This window comes from Cynocephalus volans, chromosome 18, assembly GCF_027409185.1.
Source record: "Cynocephalus volans isolate mCynVol1 chromosome 18, mCynVol1.pri, whole genome shotgun sequence".
Lineage (NCBI taxonomy): Eukaryota > Metazoa > Chordata > Mammalia > Dermoptera > Cynocephalidae > Cynocephalus > Cynocephalus volans.
In genome coordinates this window covers 13,415,445-13,422,317 of record NC_084477.1, presented here as the reverse complement: position 1 = coordinate 13,422,317, position 6,873 = coordinate 13,415,445, and the positions used below count along the sequence as shown (strand labels likewise).

The 6,873-nt window shown below is 38.8% G+C and overlaps 1 pseudogene; it reads left to right on the top strand.

Moving 5' to 3' along the window:
• The first annotated feature begins 1,709 nt into the window (after window positions 1–1,709).
• Window positions 1,710–2,507, top strand: LOC134366519 (KATNB1-like protein 1; annotated as a pseudogene).
• Window positions 2,508–6,873: the final 4,366 nt, after the last annotated feature.

Genomic DNA, 6,873 nt, shown 5'->3' with positions numbered 1-6,873 from the left:
ATGGAAACAACCTAAATGTTCATCAACAGACAAATGGACAGAGAAACCATGGTGTGTATATTCAATGGAATATCACTCAGCCCTAAAAAAGAACCTGATATCTTGTTATCTGCCACAACGTGGATGAACCTAGAGGACATTATGCTAAGTAAAATAAGCCACACACAGAAAGAAAAATAGTGGTTTATCCCACTTATACGTGGAACCTAAAAAGAAAGAAAGACATTCAAATAGACAGAGATAAATAATAAAACAACTGTTACCAGTGTTGGTGGGGTGGGGGGTGGTAACGGGGAGATATCGTTCAGAAGATACAAAGCAGCAGATATGTCCCCGAACAAATACAGTGATCTAATGCACGACACGAGAAGTATAGGCAGTAAAATTGAACTGTGTTTGAGATTCTTGCTCAATAAGTAGATCTCACCTGCTCTTGCCACACAAAAAATAAAAATAAAAAACAAACAAAAAAAATGAGTGACTATGATTTGATGGATATGCTCATTTGCTACACTGCAGTAGCTATGTGAATCCCATAACATCATGGTGCACAGTAAAAGCTACTTTTTTAAAAAAAGATCCTCAGAAAGTCAGAATGTCTTAATGCTTATCCTATGTGTTGTTTCCAACGCATGGCATCTTAGCTCGAGGTTTTCTCTCAAGCACTACTTATTTCGGATGGCTGACGATGTTTTTTGTAACAAAGCTTTCAGAGTTGCTCGTTAGATTACTTTAGTGCTTAAGAGAGTGTGTGAATTAAATGGCACTGAGTGTTTGCCCTTCCATGACGCTAGCAAAAGTATTGCCAATTCTGCCACGACTTGTCATTTTAATGAATGGAGAAACAGTAGACAAACAGTTCTATTTCAATATAAAGGAGTTAGAGTGAAAGGTAATAACATAATTTGTATTTTTAATAGTGAGATGAATGTGCCCCAGGTCATTGAGAACATCCCCCAAACTGGCTCTCTGCACTAGTCTGGAAGTCTTCAAGTTCAGTGCCTTTTCCCTTGATTCGTTCAAAAGCACGTTTGCTGGTTCCACGTGGTTACTTCTTTTTGCTTTGTGCTGTTTCTTTTCCAAGGTCCTCCAAAATCCTCCAAGATCCTCCAAAAGTCACCTCCTGAGGTCTGGTGCTCTCTCGCAGGCTCAGTGGGGCAGGTTTCTGTTTCTGATCATCTCTGCGTCACGTCTGGACTCAGGTTTAGAGTCCTTCTGTTTTTGCAGAGTCCTGGATCACTGGGTCCCATTCTCTGGTTCCCTTCAAGCACTTTAGCCTTCATCTTAAGAAAGATGGCAGCTTGTACAGTCGTCTCCCCCCATCTTATTCACAGTTTGGCTTTCTATGGTTTCAGTTACCCGCAGTCAACCATGGCCCGAAAATATTAAATGGAAAATTCCAGAAATAAACAATTCATAAGTTTTAAAATGTGCGCCATTCTGAGTAGTGTGATGAAATCTCATGCTGTTCCCTTCTGTCCAGCCCGGGATGTGAATTATGCCTTTGTCCAGAGGATCCATGCTGTGGACGCTCCCCACCCATGTGTCACTGAGCAGCCACTAGGTTATCAGATTGACTGTCTTGGTGTCACAGTGCTTGTGTCCAAGTCACCCTTATTTAACTTAATAATGACCCCAAAGCACAGGAGTAGTGATGCTGGCAATTAGAATATGCCAAAGAGAAGCAGCAAAGTGCTTCCTTTAAGTGAAAACTGTTGGCTGCTTCCATAAATAGAACAGTTGGACAAACTGAGAAAAGCCCAGAAAAACTATGTAAGGTTGTCTATCACAGAAAGAAAGTTCATCATCCCTTTCCAAATCCTTATTACAGAAAAAAAAAAAAAAAAAACCCAAAACAGTCCCCTAGAAATGGGGGCCGTGACATGGCAAATAAAGAAAATGAACTGGCTTGTGCAGGCCACCTGCCTGAAAAATTATGCCATGAGAGTCGAACATGTTTGATTAACTAGTGATTCCAGTTTATCACAAAGAGAGAGCCCATCATCAAAATTTAGTGGGTATTTTTTTTTTTTCTTTTTCCTGAGGTTTCTTAGGACCATGAAACAATGGCCCAAGTTTTGTTCAACAGGAGTCTGAAATTGAAAGTAGCTTTGACTTTCTGGGGAAAGAGACGTATACATGAACTTGTAGCTTATTCGGGGAAGATAGAAGATCTTGGAGTTGCGGTAGATTGCCAAAAGTTAGCAGGAAGAAAAACAATATATTTCACTTGGCTGCTATGTAGACCTGTTCCCTCTAGCAAAGTCACTACTTGAAAGCAAATTTGAAGAATATGTCACAGTTGATTTCACTGGCTTCAAGCAGTCGTAAAAAGCTGGGGCTCAGAACTATCATCCAAAACTGAAATGATAAATAATGGAAATATTCAGATTTGAAAACAAGAATTAAGTGAATTGTGGGAATAGGAAAACCATCTTACTTTGGTTCCAGAATATACTGGGAATATAGCTAAGGATGTAGATGCTTATTTATTACAGTTGGATTGAGAGATTTTGTGTACTAAAGACCATTTGGTTATTCAATACATCCCTGGATTATAGGATTTCCAAAGAAAATTCTCATCTGAGAACTGTGAACTGTGGAAGAAATCAAAACCACTCTTTTTTTCTTTTAAAAAGCTACATAATGAAACCCTAACCATCTACTTCTTCTTGAAGTGGGAAAAACCCAAAAGGAGCAGCTCCAACTTCAGTGAGGTGAAAGGCGCTGGGAAGATTGTCTGGCTTTGGGATTTAAATGCAAATTTTTTATTTGGTGACATTGTTTAAGAACTACTGCGACTTAATGCAATCCCGCATAAGAATATAATTTATACTATATGAACAAATAAGACAGGATTTATTGCTAGGAACCACAAAGACCAATCATCATTAGTTTTTTTTAAAGATTGTACTTTATAAAAAACACTTAAATTGTGCAACTATTTTCTTATGAGAAGACCTTGAAAATTTAAAGAATCATAGCAAATAATCAATATTAAAAACTTTTTGTCCACACTGAGATACTGTGTAACACAAAATGCCTTAATTATTAATAAGCCAGTGTGTTGTGACACCAATATCTGTTTAAAAAAATTAAAACCAACCATGCTTCTGGCATGATAAAATCATGGAATTAAATGATTAAATCAGGGGTTTCATGTTGTTGTAATGTATTCCACACTATTTTGAAAACTTGGGAATATTTTTAGTATCTCTGATTTTTTTTTTTTTTTTTTTTGCCGGAATCATCATGTCATGTATGTATATGTTACCCCCATATAAGGAAAAAAGTGAATATGTATTGTACGAATGTTTAACTGGAAATGTCATGGAATTGTCTTTGTTTTCATTTTTTACTGTGTGTGGATTTCTAATATTTTCCATTTCTATGTCATTTAAACATCCTCCATTTAAATAAATTCACTAAATATTTTTTTTTTTAAAAAGATGGAAAAGGCATTAAATTTGTGGGTGGGAGACCTGAACAGAAAACGTGTTCTGATTGATGGCAGTCAGGTTCGGTACTACCTGTGGTCTCAGGCATCTGCTGGGGGTCTTCAAATGTATCCTCCGTGGATGGGGGGGCTACTGTGTTTTGAATGGTACACACAAATCCTGTGCTTGTCTGGAGGAAAGGAGCCCAGCACATGTTCTGCAAGTCTTTAACATAGTCCTTTTAACTTGGTCCTTCATAGGGTCGTCCATAGGGTTTCTCATTTCTTGATGTCACTAATGTGAGTGGTGGCCAGAATAGATCACGTTGCTGGGACATGCATGTCCCCCAGTGCCCTTATCAAACATCACCTGTCCAGCATAATCTTAATATCTAAAAATTTTAGCATGCTTAAAGTATGGATCTTTAAAACAAATTTTTAGTTCTTTTATAAAAAAAATTGTGCAGAAAGCAAAGTATCATCAAACAATATAGATTATACTCATTAAATATGAGTGCTCTATAATGCTTCAGAAAGACAGCCTCCTGGAAAGCGAGCTTAGGATGACGGAGTAGAGAGAAGCTGTTTTCAAGGCATCTCTAACATTGCAGGTTTTGGCTCAAGCAGAGCTCACCTGGAGTTCTGATGAGTGACTGAAAAGTTCTCATGTGTGGAGAGGAAATGGTATGAAAGGCCCCACATACACTATGCTGGGTGCTGCAAAAAGAGGAAACCATGTGGTCAGTGGTAGTTATCATTTATGCAGCATTTTTCTGAGCCAGGCATTGTTCTTAGTGTGCTAGTGTCTTCCATGTTCTGAAAAATTTTAATCCTTCTAGCAACTCTCAGAACTCTTGGAAAAGTTGAGAGACTTGCCCATGGTCACATATCTACTAAGTGATGGACCTGGGATTTAGACCAGTGAGTCTGGCTCCAGGGTCTGCACCTTTACTTTTCTGCAATGCTACCTCAATCATACCTTATGCTGGCTATTATCTTTCTTGTAAGGGAAAGGTATAGGAGGAGAAGAAATCACTTAATTCCACAATGTTAATGTCCATAGAACATACTAGCATTGAATGGAAACAAATGCTTTTAATTTCTGTTTTCTTTTAAGCTGTTTAGCAAACAGGAAAGTATTTTCTTTGAAATACATCAATCTTGTCTTATGTCTTTAGGGTTTTGGTTGTTTAAGGTGGCTTTTGTAGGCTGGCCAGTAGCTCAGTGGTTAGACCAAAGCCTTGTAATACCAAGGTCAAGGGTTCAGTCAAGGGTTCATATCCCCATACCGGACAGCCACCAACAAAAAAAGCAAAAAAAAACCCCCACAAAACTCCAAGTTGGCTTATGCAAACGAGCACTATAAGGGTGTCTAATTCCACAAACTGGAAATGGGCCACCTAACACTGCCAGGATTCTCTCTCCGACCTCTGTTGCTCCATAAAGATCTGTTTAACCCTCATCTCTCGTTGCAAACCAGACTTTCCTGCTTCCCAGTCTATATGGCTGGACAGGGACACCCCCAGTTCCCAGGCTTCTACTTCTGCTTCCCACCTAGTCTGTGAGGCAAATATCTTTGCAATCATTCCACATTCTCAGCAAAGGGACTTTGATGGTCTCAGCCTGGGTCAGGCATTAACTCTTGGATCAGCCACTGGAGCTGGGACAAGGCAATGTGTCTGCTCCTTCTGCAGACCTGTAGGTATGAATGGGCAGTTTTCTGAAAAGGGTAAAGGTTGGGGTGGCAGTGGAGAAGTAAGTATCTACTACACTTAGATTTCACCATAACTCAAATGAGAAATCATTTTTGGACCCCCATCTCTGCCTGAACCCATTAACTTAGGCTTAGATTTATGAGTTCATGGAAAAAGGGAGAATTATTTGATAGCAGAATCAGCAGCTGTTTTTAACACCAAGGACCCACAATAGCATTAAGTAATGTCCATAAAAAAGCAAGAAAGGACATGACCAAGAGTAACCTTTATTAGATGTCCTTAAGCAGAAGATGCTAGTCTTACTCCATTAGGTCCACAGCTCCTAGAGGCTTCCCTGACACAGAGTAAACATTCAGTAAGTATTGGCTGCTATTTAAACTTTTGTAGAATTCAGAAAATTAATAGTATCAAATATTGTTGAAGGGGGAATTAGGGACACATGGTGAAAGACAGCAGACTACAGACAACAGGAGTCTTTTCTGGTGCTGGTGCCCCAATCAAAGCACTTTTCCAGACCAAGGCCCTTTATAGCATTAGCAGTAAAACTTAATATTATAAAGGACCATTTTATTAGGAGAAGAATACTAAAAACAAGGATACAAGTTTTTAAATGACCAGGATTACATAAACATATGTAATAAACCATGTATGATAATATTAAGCTTGTAGGACCTCTTTAATTACTAGGTATCTCTTCTAATAATTTGACATCTCCTTTGATATCTAGCATGCCAGTCTTTTTAATATCTTCCAATCTGCAAACACTTGTATGAATTCCAAAAAATGCTTATTATTCACTGTGATCTTAAAGCATTAATGTCACAATTATGACCTAGAATTAAAAAGTAAATATCATTTTAAAATATTTTGTGGTTTTGGGCACATTAACACAAACATGTCACAAATATTTCCCAAGGAAGTTCCATTATGAAGAGCAGGACAAAGGCTATGTTGGTTGGATTTTGTTCTTCCAGCCTTTTGCTGTCACACCCTAAGCCCCATCCATGTCCACTCTGTGGTTAGTATGGATGTCTAGTATAGTTCTATCTAATGACAGAATCCATTGGTTATTGGGGCATAGCCAATGGTGGCACCTTCTGCTCCATGTCACTTGCAGATAATGCTCTCATTATTCTTGGAGCCAGGCCTTCCACTGTCCTCTACTCCAGGTGAGAGAAAATGTAGCTCTGCCTCAGCAGTGAACTTTGCTGAAGTAAGAGCTATTGAACTTTTGTCTTTTATCTAGGGAGGAAGCCATATCAATGACTAGATGAGGAATCAAGGGACATGGGTACTGGATATGACTGCCATCAACTAATACCTTGAGTCATATTGTAACAGAATTCAAGAATAATGAACAGGTCAAGGTCACACTGTTAGGAGTGAGATCATACTCTTTAATTGAGATCACAGCACAGAACTCCTCAGGGTTGAGTTGGCTCCAGTGGTCTCTTCATGAAGCCCAGCATTTTGTCATGTCTTTTTGGCACTTGGTCTTCTGATAACCATTGCTTAGGAATAACCATGTACTGCCAACTTTGATTTGGGTTTCCCATAGCATAGAACTACCAACCTTCTCCACTCTGTTCACAGCTTTCCCATCTATACTTGTCTAAAATTAAAAAGTTTCAAAATTGGACGACAGCAAGGTAGGTATATTAACTTTCAGATGGGGAAAGGTGGCATAGCTTGGATCTCAGGCTGGAAAAAGTGTGGCAGGTA